This window comes from Lutra lutra, chromosome 4 (genome assembly GCF_902655055.1).
Source record: "Lutra lutra chromosome 4, mLutLut1.2, whole genome shotgun sequence".
In the NCBI taxonomy this organism is placed as follows: Eukaryota; Metazoa; Chordata; class Mammalia; order Carnivora; family Mustelidae; genus Lutra; species Lutra lutra.
The window spans coordinates 31,412,157-31,429,894 of NC_062281.1; the positions used below are offsets into that span (position 1 = coordinate 31,412,157).

At 36.2% G+C, this 17,738-nt stretch overlaps 1 protein-coding gene across 6 annotated transcripts in view; it reads left to right on the forward strand.

The window, feature by feature from the left end:
- ANGPT1 (angiopoietin 1) overlaps positions 1-17,738 on the forward strand; it is a 257,731-nt gene that overhangs the window by 137,334 nt on the left and 102,659 nt on the right. The window lies entirely within an intron of this gene.

A 17,738-nucleotide genomic window follows, 5' to 3' on the forward strand; every position in this document is an offset into this window, starting at 1 on the left:
GACTGTGAAAGGATATGAATACCAGAAGGAGGGAATCATTGGACCATCTTAGAGGTTGATTACCATGCTAAAATGCCTTTTAATTCTGTAACCAGATAGAATTCATCCTACTGGAGTATCTAAATATAACCATACACAGTAAGCTCTGCAATTGGTCACTTATAATAATAACAGCAAGATTTGTTGAAAAAAAAAAAAAGAACCCCTGTTCTAAGAAAATCTGTATTGAGTGTATATTAGATATGCACAATGATCTTAAAAACAAAACGGAACATACATTAGATTCTGTGATTTTTTTTTTTTACTGTACAGAAACAGCTTTTTGTGCCAATCTAGTCAGAACTCTTTGGCTTTTTGGTAGTATAAGAACAATTCTGAGTATGATTTGGAAAGAATTGACTGCTAGTCTCTGCTCTTCCATTTCTTGGCTGCACAACCAGAGCCAAGTTCTCATTTCAGATGCCTCGTCTGTGAAATAGCTATGACAACATTCATTTCTGATGGTTGCTTTGAGGTCTAAATGCTATGATGTGAGCAAACTACTCAGCACATTGCCTCATTCACAGTGGGAATATAATAAATAGTAATTATGAATATCAGCTATAACCCAGTGTTTTTAAATTGAACATCATGATTCAGGTTATGAACCAAAAACTTGGTTCGAATCAAATCTTCCTGTAGAAATGAAGTAAAATATCCAAGTCTCAGAGGGTCAGTATCCTGGATTCATGAAACTTTTGTTTCTCATTTGAGTGTACATGCAAGCTTTGTGTGTGTGTGTGTGTGTGTGTGTGTACTGTTATTTGTTTCTTGTCCAGATTAAAACTATTACCCTTACTAGGGGTTACAGTAAAAAAAAAAAAAAAAAAAAAAAAAAAAAAAAAAAAAAAAAAAGAAAAGAAAAGAAAGAAAAGAAAACAAACAAACAAACAAAAAAACACAGAGAGAGAGAAAATGGCATTATTCTAACCTGACTTTTTGTTTTCACCTGAGGAGAACTAATCTTATTCTGTTCTTGTGATTGTCTCTCTACAAATGTCTTGGAAACTGGAGTATTTTAATGCCATTGTGTGACAGAGTCTCTTCCTGTCTGGAATCCCATTTAAAGGGATGAAATCCCAAAGTGCACAGTGCCATGACCTTCCCATGTTATATCATTAGACACACCCCAGGCAAGGACAAAGCTCAGTGCTTCACGTCCAGTAGCACAGTGGTTTTCAGATGCATTAATGGTAAGTGACACAGAGAGCTCAGAAATCCCAGTGGACTGACTTGCCTGGAATCTTTTATATAGCAAGCATCCATAAGGACCTTTTTAGTTGTGCGATTAAATAAAGAAGTGCTAAGTCCCTGAGGTTTTTGAAATTCTAAACATTAATCTATCTAACAAGGTACTGCTTCTCATGGAGAAAAGAACCATTGACACTGTCAAATATGCCAAATGTCCAGTAGTGAAACATACAAGTAAATTTCTTTTTGTTCCTTTAATGGCATATTTTCTTTGCCTTAAATTTTTATTGAAAGTTATCATCAGTGACTTTAAATTCTTCGTCTTCAATTTATCAGTCAATTTATCAGAAAACAAAACAGTATTGTTACTTTCCAGGTTCCTGTTATCCTAAGTAGTGTGATGAATACTTTTATAATGTGAATAATTTCATACTTTATCTGCTTTTAAGTCAGATGTTTAGCAAGTTACTGTGACTATAATGTTTAAAATGTTAAAGAAAAGAAGCTGTCTCTTTTTTTCTCCCCTTTTACAATCTTCCCCCCAGTCCCGCCCCCCCTTTCCCACCACACACAGATTTTTATGAAGGACATCTGAGAACTTAATTCACTGTAGTCTTTCACTTTATTCATTGTTGGCCTAGCAATTCAGAGTCTAATCATCATCAAAATCATAATTATAGATATTTCTGGATTATAATGGCTCAAGGAGAAAGTTTCTTCTCAAGCTTTGCAACAACTAGCATGTGTTGTATAGGAGGTTACTCTATACCCTGTGGCTATAAAGTATGGAAGAATTAGTGAATATATATAATAAATGGTTTTCTGACATTATATTAAAATACAATAAAATACCATTATTTGTTCCCAGACATTTTGCCCACCATTTAGTACATAGATTCCTGAGAGTATAAAACAGGAAAGATACTTCACAGTTCTTTAAGAATAAAGGTTGGCAAAACTCTAACATTAGGTAGGCAGTAGTATCAGGAATCGACAACATGGTGTTGTAAATCCTTTATCTTTGTATGGGTATTGTTTACAAAACATTTTCATTTTAACTTTACAAAATTGCTTTGACATAAGTAACATTACCTTTACTTTACAGATGGGGAAACCAAGGCTTAGAATAGTTAAGTGATTTCTTCATAGTCACAAAGTAAGAGGAAGCTAGGCTTTTAAGAATGAATCTCTTGTGATTTTTCTTTAGTCCTTAATTCTGTGATGTCAGGATATTATTATTCCCATTTTCTTGATCCAGAAGCTGAAGCACAGAGAAGGAAGGCAACTTGCTCAAAATCGTACAGCTAGTCACTGGTCAGCCCTGAGCTGTAAGAGTCCATCTAACGCTTTCTCTTTTTTTCACATTTCTCTGCTGTTTTTCATATGCTGCTTTTCATATGGCTGTAAATCTGCATTTGGTAAAAGAAAAAATCTGATGGCTAATTTTAACTGTTAATTTTCTTCTTCTTGAATATGTATGACAACAGAGAATTCACACTTCTTTTAATAGATTTCCAAACTGCTTCTCCCAACCTGGCTCCAGATCAAAATACAAGTACCTGTCATTTGCATAGCATCTTGTAGATGGCCAAATGTTTTCACACACTTCATTTGATTGTTACAACAAACCTATGAGATACTTAGGATAGGTAGAATTAGCAGAATGATTTTTACTGATGGGGTAAGTAAAAGACTTTAAAGTTTAAATGGCTGATAAAGTAGGAAGAAAAAAAAAAAAAACAAAAAACTCCCAATCTCCTGATGACACATTCTGGGAGCCCTCCACAATGCTACTTTAAAGACAGCCCAGCATCCTGCAAGATTCTGCCCACCTATGGCTTCACCAAGATCTTTCTCCCACTTTGAAAGGAATCAAGTGGACCATAGCAAATCTTAGCATTTGCACTAAAAGGTTCTTGCAACTGGGCTGATGGGCATGGAGTATGGTAGCACAATCGCAAGCTCTAGGTTCAGGCAAGGTGGGTGAGATTTCTGGCTCTGCACTGCGCTCTATGTAACTGCATTTTGAGGAAAATTATCTTTCCTTTCTAACTCTCCATTTTTTATAATAAAAAAGTTGTAAGAAAGCAAATATGTGATTTCCTGATATGGTGGTGTCTTTCCAACAAACTCACCTGACTTCTTAAATGAACATATCTCATGCTCTGGCATGAGAATCCTTGGCTTTAAGAAGTCAAGAATGTAAAAACTGCAGGTGAAATCCTAGGATATAAAAAGGTCGGGCTTCATGGTTTCCTAAAAATGATAATGTTGATATAATTTTAAGTAAAAAAGGTCATGATGAAATTGAATGCTAAAAGCAACCAGCCCTTAACGGGAATGCATATCAGGACAGACAAGAAGCCGAGAAGTACGTGCTTTCTCCAAGTTACGTTTGTGCTCAGTCATGTTGAGTTAACTGAGAGGATATACCAAACTCTTTGGTCCTTCTCTATGAGTGTATGGAACAAAATTGTCACGGATTTCATAAACTTGGGGTATCTCCTTCATAATCTTTGCAGGCTCTTTCTATTCTAACAGTTACCACATTATAACGATGTTGTCTATTAACATACTTGGCTTTCTCACTAAGACAGGGACTAGGTAAGAACTGTATCTTTCGCATCTTTTTAGCTCCATGGCACAAACTGTGCTCATTCCATATAAGAAAATACATGTGTATATACTATATAAACAAACATGCATAATTACACTCTCACATCTGTGCGTGTACCTGTATGTCTTTGTCATTATCTGATGTACTATTCTGTAATCTTACACTGACTTGATAAAACATGGTATTTTCAAGGGGCAACAATTACAGTCTATTATTTTATCACATATATGTGTACGTATATGTATATGTAGATATGTGTGTATGTATTCATGTATTCCAATTCAATATTCTATATAAATATATACATCTGCAAAACTTATGTATGTATATTTAGCTGTAAGTACAACTTTTGACGACCTAAATTTTTTGAGCAAAAATTATATCAGTTTAGCAATTTCAATTTAGATATAGCTCAGTGTGTTTTAACCTAGAGAACACTTACTTAGTAACCTAGAAAACACTTATTTCAAAAAGAAAAAAAATGTTCGTTTGAAGATTATTGATAAAATGTTGTTGGTAAGCTTTTTTTTTATGTCATAATGTTAGAGTACACTCCATGAGAATAAGTTTTCAACGTGTGTATACAAACATGAGAATAAGGATTCACTTGACATTTATGTTAGTTTGAAAGGATGATGGTGTAATGAATAGGAGAACAAGAATAATACTAATCCATATGCCATATGATGAATGATGGAATAAATGAAAGAAAATACTTTTCAGCAAGGATAATTAATGAGGCTATAAATAACATATCATCATGAGCTAAGGAAAGAATAAGTCACCTTGTCATATAAAATAATTCCTTTATGCTCAGTTTAGGAAGGCCTCAAAGGGCCCACTACATATTGACTCAATCATTCTGTTGATATTCCTAAGCATGATAGTGGTGAAAGTGATTTTTCATTGATTTTAAAAAGGGAAAACAAGTGAATGCAGAGTTTTTGCATGGTTGGTTTTTGTTTGTTTTTAACTGTTGGAAGGTGATAGGCAAATGTTAGGTGCCTTCTTCCCACTTCCCCCCCAAACTGGTGGCAACGTCTTTGGGATCAAGGCAGCTTACTTTAATAGCTAAAAGGGCCAGGAGTTTTACCCATTCTGGCTGAAGGCTTGAAACTGTACTTGAAATGATGGGTTAGCCAAACAAAATATTTCAGCTAGACAGATTTGGGCAGGAAATGGCCCCTTGGGAGCCTTGCACTAACAAGATGCTGAGGCAGACTTTAGTGGAAGGAGAGTGGACCTGCGAATCAGACCAAAGTTTTAATACCAGCTGTAGCACTTGGGCTCTGTGACCTTGATCACATTATTTAATTTCTCAGCACTTCTACCATTTTATCGGTATGAAATGGTAACAATATCTATTCCAAAGGACAGCTGTGAGGAATTTAAGGAAAGTATATAAAGACCTTGGCTCATTGGCTGACACATAGGAAGCCTCAGTAGATAATGGCTATTATTAGAGGCTTTCCACCAAACTTTCCCCATCAGAAGAGACTCTTTGAGGCTGTTTCTGCTCTTGTTTTCTCCTGTTTATTAGTTTTCTTTGGTTCTCATAAAGGCAGGCATAAAGGTCAGGACTAGAGGAGATAAACCAGTGGAACCAAAGGGGCATGCCTGTGGATCATAGTCTGTTTTCCAGGTTTGCTCTGACCACACCACTACTAAATTACCAGGTGTTTAGAAGTTTCCCACAGACTGAATGCATTCTAAGCACATTTTTGTCTTTCTCTCCTTCTTTTGTTGTTGTTGTTTTTTCCTGAATATAAAATTAAATTCTCATTCTTTTTAAAGAAAGTGGAAAATATCAGCTATTTCAAGAAGAAAATAAAATTCACCTGTATTCCCATCAGCCATAGATAGGCACTGTTCACAATTCAGTGTTTCTTTTCTTTTTCCAGTGCATACAAATGTGTTTGAATACATTTATCATAATTGAGAATGTATTAAATAAATATATCATTTTGTATACTGCTTACTATGTTAAGCAGAAAGGTTTTTGTATTTTGTTTTTTTTTTTTTTTTTTTTTTTTTTTAAAGATTTTATTTATTTATTTGACAGACAGAGATCACAAGTAGGCAAAGAGGCAGGCAGAGAGAGAGAGAGAGAGAGAGAGAGAGAGGGAAGCAGGCTCTCCGCCGAGCAGAAAGCCCGATGCGGGGCTCGATCTCAGGACCCTGAGATCATGACCTGAGCTGAAGGCAGAGGCTTTAACCCACTGAGCCACCCAGGCGCCCCTTGTTTTGTTTTTAAGCCATGAAAAGTTGGTTCTTTTTAGTCATTTTGTGCTGTAAAGTCTAGACTATACAGTCTCTACAATGGAAGCCTGCCTAGAAAGTTGGGAGGGCTGCCTTTATGATTGTGGTCATGGTTATTTTAAAACTTTAACATAGTAATTTATGTTTGAAAAGACTATAGAATTAATTTTTCGTTCTGGCAACTTGTTTTCTTGTTTCTCTTTCTTTCTCAACCCCCTAATTGCTCTCTCTGGGAAATAACTATTTGCTAAAGATAAAAATTATTTGTACAAATTCTTGAAATATATTCTATAAATGAGACAAGATTCATCACACAGCTTTCCTTCCGCCCCTTAGAGAAGAAGTCCTAGGGGTTTACTGAGATGTTGAGAAACAATTTGCCCCTTCTTCGAACTCAGGGTAATGGGTCTAAATATTTTGTACTCCTGTCTTCAGAGTAAGTCAGGCCTTGGGGTACAAGATTATTTTTATTATCAGTTAAAATTATGAAATCTTATTCAGTCCCATAATTCATAATAAAACTATACTGCTAATACACATCTCAGTCTCAAAAACCTAATGTTGATTAAAAAATGGAAGAGTTGAAGGAGCCATACAATAAGGTAACATTTTTGTAAATCTTGAAAATATACTAAATGGCATGGTTTATTATTTTGTGTATATACCTATGTAGTATAAGTCCATATCAATTTCAGGATAATGGCTAATTCTTGTGTGTATGTAGAAGGGGTGCTTAGTTCATCTATGCAACATTTTATTTCTTACTAAAAAAAGAATTCAAAGCAAAGGTCAAAATGTGATATCTGCTAAATCTTAATGGGAGCTTCGTGATGTCTAATATTTCTAAGATTCCAAGATTTTAGAATTTATCATAAATCAGATCAGCCTTTCTTAAGTTAGTGAAAAATAGAAGGTTTTGAGTGATCATTGCTTGTTGGGGATGGGCATGAAATCAGGAAGAAAACTGTGAGGTGACCTACAGCTCTCCAAACTAGATCAGTCGGTCATTAAAAAGGCCTTTTACACGAGGCACCTGGGTGGCTCAGTGGGTTAAGCCTCTGCCTTCGGCCCAGGTCATGATCTCAAGGTCCTGGGATAGAACTCTGTATCGGGCTCTCTGCCAGGCGGGGAGCCTGCTTCCCCCTCTCCTTCTGCCTGCCTCTCTGCCTACTTGTGATCTCTCTCTCTCTCTCTCAAATAAATAAATAAAATTTTTAAAAAAAGGGCTTTTACAAAATTCGTCTGGCAGTACATGTGGCAATGAGAGCAGGTATTTTAACAGTTACTTATGCTTCATTTCATTCTCATGGTGTGCAGTTAATTCTAAGAGGGACTAATTCACTGTAATGATAATTTGGGCTCCGTTCCAATAACACTGGAGATGTAACAAGCATCGCCAAGGCACCAACGTGGTCTTTGTGAAAGAAGAAACAATGCCGAGTGTCTGTAGTCCTTTGATGAAAATGAAGAAAAAGAGGGATTTCATATCACTTATAAAATGTTAGCAATCACTGTCCCTTTCTTAGACTTTGAATAACTGTCTTCATCCTCATAATCTTTCTAGTTCTTGGACCAAGGGTAATTTAAATAAGAACTACTCAACAAATATTATTCAGGAAAAGTTAGACCTCACATAATACTTTGGAATATTTATTATGCAATGACATTGACAGCTTTATGCCTGTACAAACTTACTGTATGTTCCATTGAGTAATCCCACATTGTAGGAGAAAACACCCATACACACACACACACACATGCACATGCACATGCACAACACACACATATATAATTTAAGAAGAGAAGGAAGATGACTAGATCACTTTTTATTTCAAGGGAAGAAGTAGGATGTATGGAAAGATAATAGCCTAAAAAGTCAGAATGTTGAACAGGTTAGATTTTAAGTGCAATACCTTGCAATTTGATATGAAATACCAGAGTAAAATGATAGCAGTTTTCTACCTCGTAGTGGGTATTCCTGAAAAATCTATGAATCTCTTAATTATTTAGGCTTTTAAACTTATGTTTAAACTCATCTGCTAAGTACTTAAATTGCATGACCTGGTCTACAGTGTTTTAATGCAGGAGTTTTTCCTTAAAGATGAATATCATAAGCTGCTTGTTTGCATCACTGTCATTTGTCATAGGAGAAAAAGAACAGAGTTTGCAGAAGATGTTTCTTAGAATTATCCTGTAGATAGTCTCTTATATCCATCAACCCCCCACAGTTTACTGTCTGCTGGGGTGCTCACTAGTTCAAATGTCAAAGCTTTCTTTTTTAAGTGAATCAGAATGTATTTTATGTAGCATGCAAGGGGATAAATGTTATTCCAGATAAACTAGAAACTAAAACAAAACAAAACTACAATAACAAAAACACTCAATTAAAGGGAGATAAATGTTTACAATTTTCTGTTTCAAACAGTATCTTCTTTATTTTGTAAATTATCACTTTGGATTGATATAAAAACAATGTGTACAAAGTTACTTTGTGTTTCATCCATTTTCTCTATCATCTAAGTGTAAATTCAGAATTTAGGAAAAAAGTTTCTTGAATGTTAGTATACTGTAGCTGTCCATGACTGTTAAACAGGTATTATCTATAGTGATTAAATTTGACATAAAATATAACTCATCCACAGGAAAGTAATGCATTGGTGATTTTAAATGGGACATTAATGAAATTAACTACAGTGAAATGAGCAGAACCTCAAGATATGAATGAAGAATCTGACACACATATGTTGGGAGTAGGGGGATATATGTGTATGAGAGCATATGTGTACAAGTAAATATACACATATATACATATATATACTTATGTGTGTTATTAAAGGGGTGAATTTATGCTTAGTATATTTGAAAATATGGTAAAGTATGAAGAAATTTTTTTCCTGAGCCTACTAAATGAATTTCGTATTAAAATCTGAAGGTATGTAGGGGGCGCCTGGGTGGCTCAGTGGGTTAAGCCGCTGCCTTCGGCTCGGGTCATGATCTCAGGGTCCTGGGATCGAGTCCCACATCGGGCTCTCTGCTCAGCGGGAGGCCTGCTTCCCTCTCTCTCTCTCTCTGCCTTCCTCTCCATCTACTTGTGATCTCTCTCTGTCAAATAAATAAATAAAATCTTTAAAAAAAAAAAAAAAAATCTGAAGGTATGCTTTTGCTCTGTGTAGGGCCACAAAGGCATGAACTTGATTCTGACCAGGACATTCTTCATTTCCTGAATAGCATATTCCAGGAGGTGGTCAGGACCATCATCTTGCCTAAGCAAGCATAGCTCCTTGCATGTTGTCATAGTCCTGGGTACCTCTTTATCCTCCATCTTCCAGGTTTTTCAGGCCCCATTTCTGTGTGTTAAGGCAGACATAAGGACTGTATGCCCCCTCTGCCATACTCATTTAGGACTGACTCTAGGAAGACCTCTTTGATTCCTGCATTTAGATATTTCATTTATTCCTTCACCCTCCCCCACCAGACAGGCAGGTGGGCAAACATTTGTATCTTCATTCTAGCACTTGTAATATACTTGTATTTTAGATAGTCTTAATAATCAGAATCAAGTTTTACTTATTCTTTTGCTTTCATTGTATAGCTCAGTAATTAAAACATGGTTAGTTTTCATTGTGTTTGCTGGATTTAACTTAATTTAAATAATTTCCTATAACTAGATGATTGAAAAAAGTAGAAAGGTAGTTAAGATAAAGTGGGGTTATATGGTCCAGTAAGTGAGAATATATGCCTTCAGACCTATCTACTTTTGCATCTTTACTTTGTTCCCATTGACATTCAGAAAGGCATCATCAGTAATTGGTTATGTGATAAAAAAAATTTTTATACTTTCAGAAACAAATGTAAGCTCACAATTGGAGTCTGTTAGTATTTTCATATACTAGTTCATTGATTCATGCATTATTTGAATTAATTTAAATTTATGAAGAGCGGAGTGCCCAGATGGCTCAGTTTAAGTGTCTGTGTCTGCCTTTGGCTCAGGTCATGATCTCAAGGTCCTGGGATTGAGCCCCATATCAGGCTCTCAGCTCAGCATGGAGTCTGCTTCTCCCTCTCCCTCTGTGAGCTCACTCTCTCATCCTTGCTCAAATAAATAAAATCTTTAAAAAATAAAATAAGATAAAATAAATTTACAAGAGGCACCTGGCTGGCTCAGGTAGTAGAGTATGCAGCTCTTGATTTTAGGGCGGTGAGTTCAAACTCAATGTTGAGTATAGAACTTACCTAAAAAATAATAATAATAATAATAATTAATTAATTAATTTTACTCTAATTTATTTACTTAGGGACAGGTATTAAGTGATACCAGGAAGAATAGTTGTTTGCCTTCAAGGAGCTTGTGGTGTACTGAAAACAATGGTGTTATAAAAAAAAAAAGAGGCACAGGATGCTCTAGAAGTACAAAGGAAGAGGGCATGTGGGTGACTCAGTCAGTTAATCTTCTGACTCTTGATTTTGGGTCAGGTCATCATCTTGGGGTTGTGAGATCAAGCCCCACAATGGGCTCCATGCTCAGTGGGGAGTCTTCTTGGGATTCTTTCCCTCCCACTCCCTCTACCCCTCTGCACTTTACTCTCTCTAAAATAAATAAATGAATATTCAAAAAAGAAGTAGAAGAAAGGAAGGATACTACAGAGAGGAGGGTCATGAAAAGTTTCCTTAAGTAGGAAAAACTTGAACTTAATTTTGGAAAACAGGACCTAGCCAATGAAAAGATAGATAGAAAAGAAACATTCCAATCAGAGCAAAGCCTTGTGCAAAGGCATGGAAGCATAAGAAAATAATGTGTGTTTGGAAAAATAATTCGGTATGACTGGAGCATAAAGTACAAGTAGGGAAAAGGAGGCCAGATACAGATCGTAAAGATTCTTCTGTGTTGATTAAGGAGTCGTGACTTTATCTGCAGGTGGTGGAAGCCACTGAAAGTCAAATTTAAGCAGTGGTGTGATGAGGACAAATTTATGTTTTAGATAGATCCCTCTGGTTATGCCATGGGTGATGGACTGGAGGATGTCTGGAGTCAGGAGAGCAGTTATAGGGTCAAAACAAATCCAGAATTAAAATGACAAAATCATTTTGTCAGTGCCCATGGAAATAAAGAGATGTGGTAGGGGTAAAGGGAAGTAGGAAGAGGGATGGGCCTAGGCACTCTTCAGGAGATAGAAGCAACACAGTCTGGTGCTGATTGAATGTTGAAAATGAAGGCAAAGAATAGAAAAGGTGACTCCCTGTGGCTTGGATGAATAGGTAGGTGATAGTGGTGTCATTCATTAATATAAGAAACATTGGAGAAAGCCAGGACATGTTGGTGAAAAACAAGAAATATATTTTGGACAGAATGGTGTCTGGGAATTAAGGAAACCAGAAATTCTAGCTTGCTTTGGAAACTTGATCTAAGGCTTTTATATAGTGTTTCTGTAATTTTTTTCCTAATTGCCTTTAAAGATTTATATTCTATATGTTATAGCCATAAATATATACATCCATATTTCAATTTTCTATAATAAATTAAAATCTTTCATACTCTAATACTTTAAAAGAGAATTTTTAAATCAAGTAATTTGAGAGCTTCAAGCATTAGAAATAATCTAATCCAGACCTTCATTTCATAGGTCAAGATCTGAAACCCAAATTGTTTAAGTAACTTGCCCAAGTTTGTTGAGTAAATCAGTAATAGTACCTGGATTAAAATCCAGATAACCTGATTCCTGCCTGACTGTGCTTTTTATATACCATCTCCCTCTAAAAACATGTAAAGCAGGGGAAAACATGTAAAGGGAAAAAATTAAGCAGATACTTATATTTTAAAATTTCATGACTCTGAATTTTTTTGATTTTCAGGTGGGTATAAGTGAAGGTGAGTAAAAAGAGAGCTTCCAGGCTAACAGGGTATATTTTGGCATAGGAAACATCTCATTCATTTAGGTGGAGAGAGAATGACTTTCCTGGGTCTTGACCCAACTCTGGGTTGTATATGTGACAGACCACTTTCAATAGCCACAAAAATGTGGTCTTAAAAGAATCAAAACCAAGAAAAATTATTGCAGGATTTGTTCATGGAGGATATTCTGGCAGGCCCTTGATAGCTTAGCTTCTCTCTGTGTCTCAGTGGGGGTATTGCTGTTAGTCTTTTGGAGGTGATATCATAAAGTCCCACTCACCTTATTGTCAATAGCTGAGAGCTTCTCCCTATCAAACAGAAATAATATTTACAGGAAGAAATGTAGTCAGAGGTAAATGAGTATTTACCAATGCTGTTGAAATGATTCATCTAGGGGTGCCTGGGTGGCACAGTTGTTAAGCGTCTGCCTGCGGCTCGGGTCATGATCCCGGAGTCCTGGGATCAAGCCCCATAACGGGCTCTCTGCTCAGCAGGAAGCCTGCTTCTCCCTCTCCCACTCCCCCTGCTTGTGTTCCCTCTCTTGCTGTGTTTCCCTCTGTCAAATAAATGAATAAAATCTTAAAAAAAAAGATTCATCTATACATATCTATTTCTTGCAAGACTCAACTCTTTGTACACATTATATCTGGTACCAGACTTAGTGCATACGATGCATTTATCATATATTTGCTAGAACTGAATTGACATGATACATGGTTAATAAGCCTGAACTAATTTTAGAGTCTGGCTCTGGTTTTTGCCACTTGTGTGGCAATGCATAGAAAGAATAAAATCAGGGGGATGCTGAGGCTCTGTGACTGAGGAACAGCTAGCTGGTGGACATCAATGCTGGGAGGGAAGTATAGAGTGCAGAAAGCAGAGTCAACACCCCAAAAACTGATGGAGCATGAATTGGTATTATCAAAAGGGGACCTCAAAATAGGAGTCCGGAGAAGTGAAGCAAACATCAGGAAGCAAGGAATAAGGAAATGTGGGGTGGGCCAACAATACTGGCAACCATTGTTGCTAGCTCAGCTTGATGATGTAAGTCTGAGTTTCCCACACACTGAGTGAACACAGCCTGACATCTGACATCAATTAGTTGTTTCACCTTGCTTTCTAGAACCTCTCTGAATCTCAGTCACCACATCTATAATATGAGATTTTGGGAGCCCATAATTTTTAATGTCTCTTCTAGCTTGCTTATTCTAATGGTTTTCTTTCTTCCATAAACAGTAAGTGCTCCTTCAGATACAAAAAGGAGAAATGGGATTCATGTCATGCATATCAGTACAGAAACTATTTCAAATGTCAGCTAAATAGATCTGTTGTCTAAAAAGACAATTTTAGTTTGCCATTTGGTAAAAGAAACAGTATACTGGGAGATCTAATAATAGAAATTCTTGCAAATAGTATATTTGGCCTAAACCATCTTTTTATAAAACCATAAACCTAGAGGTAGTTGCATTTTCAGTATTGTCACTGATTTATGAAACAAGGATATTAGATAAAACTATCAACATTTAAGGCATTTTTTGCATTGTTTTACCTTTTTATTGCTTTCCCATATTTACCCTTTTACTTTATTTCACGGTTGTTTTGCCATAACTGAGTAGTACCATATGCACCAACATTCAATAAGAGTCCACTTAATCTACAACATATTTTAAGTGAACAATACCTTTGTCAATTTTTATAGGGCTTAAAATTTTTTTTTCTTAAGAATTACATGGAGAAATTCTATTCTTTGTGCTTTAAGATATGCTATTGTTTAAGAGAGGCCTTGAAGTGAAATGATAGAGAATGCATTTCATATGCAAGACATGTCATAATATCACACAGATTTTGGTTCTCATGAACCCGAAGCAGCAAGAATCTTGAAGACCCGGTAAGAAAGCTCTCTCAAAACTGTTGTCTCATCTTGGAAAGCCCTACTACTCATTGGGCAAAAAACATGGGCAAATGATTTGTGAGTGAACTGCAAATGACTGATAATCTTGACTTCTTAAAAATATTTTTTCTCTACTTAATAATGCAACTTGTCACACAGTTGACTGTATATGTGCTTTCTTACATGTAACATTTCCCAGCACCTTGTAGTCATCAATCTGTATGAAAATGATTAAATTTTAAAAAATGAAAAATTATCTATCTTTAAACAAGTTCCTCCTCATCTTTTCTGTAGCCTTCACTTTATGTATTTCCTGCATGAATATTATGTGTTACCAGTATTTGTCTATGACATTAGCGATAGTGTGCTTGTGCTTGATGACTGTCTGTAGAATGGAGCACAAACTGCAGGGCCACCTAACCTCTTTCAAACCAACATACTAGCTCTTTCACCCACTCATGTGTGATGGTAGACAATTTACATTAACTTCCCGTTTCCTTATCAGCAAAATGAGGAAGCAGTACAGTGCCTAGACTGTTAAAAAGAAGATACTTAACCTTAGTAGAGGCTTAGTGTGCTCTTGTTGTTACTCTCTTGTTATTATTTTAGAATAGCTTGCAAGAAATAGAATGGGTAGAAGAAAACAAATATGTTATAAATCTCATACTAAGCAAAAAAGGTAGGAATTGGTGAAAGAATTTTTAATGACCCACTGCATTAAAAGTGCTAGCAAAGTGAACTTTCCACATAACTGGCCCTAGAACCTCTTACCTCCCTTCAAATTAACTTGGCATCCAGTATGGTGAAGCAGAATAAAGTAATCACTCTCCAATGAGGCATGTTTTTCTCGAAGCAGTGCATAAATTAGTTCTCAGTGAACTGGCTAAAAAGGAAATCACTCATTTATTAATCAATCAACCAACCAGTCCAGTAACAGAGAAGTTCTCCTAAATCTGAAGCTAGTGGAAGGAACAGCAGAAGGTAGAGCTGAGTCCTTTCTTTCATCTCTATTAAGTCACCTGAGGCCTCTGAGCATCATCTCTTAAATCAGAAAATAGATCCAATACTCCCCATGTAGGGTTGGTGTATGAATCCAGTCAATGTGTATGAAAGCTTTTTGAAACACTGAATCACTTTACAAATTTAACATTATTTCTTTGCTTTAAACATCATTAATTGTTCATTATCTCATTTCAAGTGGCATCCTACCTTCTCTTGCTGGTCTTTTGGCCAGTACTTTATCTAGAGTCAGACACTGAGAGTGGAAGAACCATCAAATTATTTGATGCTTCCAGTTGAGAGTCTCCTGCTTTATAATCTCTCAGGTCTGCATCTTAGATGTTTCTAAAATATTAAAACTTGAAGTAGCCATCATATTTTGCAAACATATTTTTAAAACCAGTAGGGACTATATGAGGACAATTGAATTTGTTACAAATTTTTCCTGAATCTGGCTGATAGGACACATCAAGATGTATTTCACAGTTCTATATCTACAGAGGAATGTTTAGAGATAAGATGAAAGTAGCCCTCCTTATTAATCACACATTGTATATTGACTTCTGCCTCCCTCCTCAGTCTTTAAATCAACTACATCTGGTTTTTGCTCCTTAACTGTGCCATTATCTTTTGCATTAAAAGGCAGTTACTCCTAGAGAGAGCAGCCCCACTTGATTAAAAAATAATTGACTAGAGTTATATACATGTTACTAATCATGGCAGCCCAAATAAGAATTTTAGTATAGGTTGGAGACCTACTATATTTCTACAGCAGAGTTAGCAGAATTGGGAGGATCTTTGTGATGAATGCCTATGTAAAGCAGTTATGTTGCTTTGCTGGTGTTAACTTTTACAGTTAAGAAAAGCCATAATAATACAGAATAAATAGATAGGAGTGGACAAAGATAGGATCACAAAGCAGCTGAGCCTTGATGTACTAGCTCTATGCCAGAAGGTATCTTCCTTTATGGAGACTGAAATGATTATATTATACCCAGAGCAAGTTAAGCTCTGGGAAATAACTCCCAGTAACCAACTGCATAAGAAATTGATATATAGGGATGCCTGGCTGGTTCAGCTGGTCAAGCATGCATCTTTTGATTTTGGGGTTATGAGTTCAAGCCCCACATTGGGCCTAGAGCCTACTATTAAAAAAATGGCGTATAAATATCAAGCAGATCTGTATTGGAGCTCACTGATTGGTGAATTCTCTCTCACCAGACAAATCTACGTGGGAAACCAGGTTGTTATTTGAACTTTCTTGGTAAGCAGCGAATGTGACATTGAATAAATTTGGTGGTCTAAATCAATGCTACTCAATGAAATTGTTGTCATTTGCAAACAAGGTAAGAAGTTTTCTCCAGAACGTAAATTAAAGCATTAGAGCATCACTTTCTTCATTGACAGAGTCTTGCTACTACACACACACACACACACACACACACACACACACCCTATATTTGTAGTAGTGCTTAGTGACAAAGGTAATTTGCATTCTACTACAGTTTCTTCATTTTGTGACAGACTGTTGACAAACAGGTCTCATATAGACAATTATTCTGTGGACCACACTTTGAGAAGCACTGGTCTTTGCCTAAATCAGAATTGTATTGGGAAGCTTTTAAAAATAAAGTTGTCCAGCATATACCCTTGAAAATTCCGATTCAGAGTTCCAGTGTGTTGCACATTCATCTGCATTTTTAAAATGCTTCTCATGTGGTTTTGATAAATACACAAGGTTGAGGCTCTACATAGTAAAACCACAGAGTAATTAAATAGTGTTAAATTGAAAAGGTTAGAGATTGAGAATGTGGGTTTTGGCGTTGGGGGTACTTACTGTTTCTCTAGGGCAAATTGCTGTGGATTTTCTAGGCCTTAATAGTCTCACTTATAAAGCAGCTATAGCAATACCCACCACATAAACTTGTAAAGGTTAAGTACTGTTATAAAAAGAAAGCCCTTAGTTCAGTGCCAATTAATGAGTGTCACACAGACAATTAATGAGTGTCAGTTGTATACACTGGGTATCACCTCCATGATGGAGATTCTCCTCCCACTTTTAAGAATATACCCATTTATAAATCCTCCCTCAAAAGTCAAAGGATGTTATGAGAGAAGGGGAAATATGATGCAAAATCCAAAACAACAGATGCCTGATGCTCTGACCTACCTTCCTTTCCATTACCTTTCTATTGTTTTTTAAATGTTTTGTCAAGATAATTTCTAGGTATTTATTCTAACCTGTGTTGTATTTGTTTTATAACAGATGTTTGTAGGTTGATTTTTTCCCCTCTACTTCTAATTTCAGAATAAAGGATGAAGGGGCGTTACTTGATATTACCAAGGACATAGTCAGAATTTATTAATAACAATATGAGTTTGATTCTAACCTTTCATTTTCTTTCACATGGGGCAGATTTATGTTTGATAAATAGAAATAAGCAAGAGATGGTGTTAGAAAGTAAGCTGCCAAGGTTTCACAAAGGGGAATTTAGCTTTAGACTGTATTTATTACATGACAATAATGTTCCTATGGATTATAAAATAGTGGATGTATTATGGTCCACTAAATCAGTAAAAATCACGTAGCTGTTAATGATTTGGAACCCGGTTTGTGGAGCACAACTTGGCAGAGCTATCAAGTGGTTGAGAGTGTTGGTATGAAAGTTAAGGACTCTAGTACCCAAATCCAAGTCTGGCTGTTTTTGTGGTGTGTGGCCTTGGACCTGACTTCTCTGGGATGCAGTTTCCCCATATGTGTAATTGGGTAATAAAATGTAGTCACCACAGGGTGGTGGGGGAGAATTAAGTGCACCGACAGGGAAGTGTGGGCTTCTTCTGTGTTTTTCAAA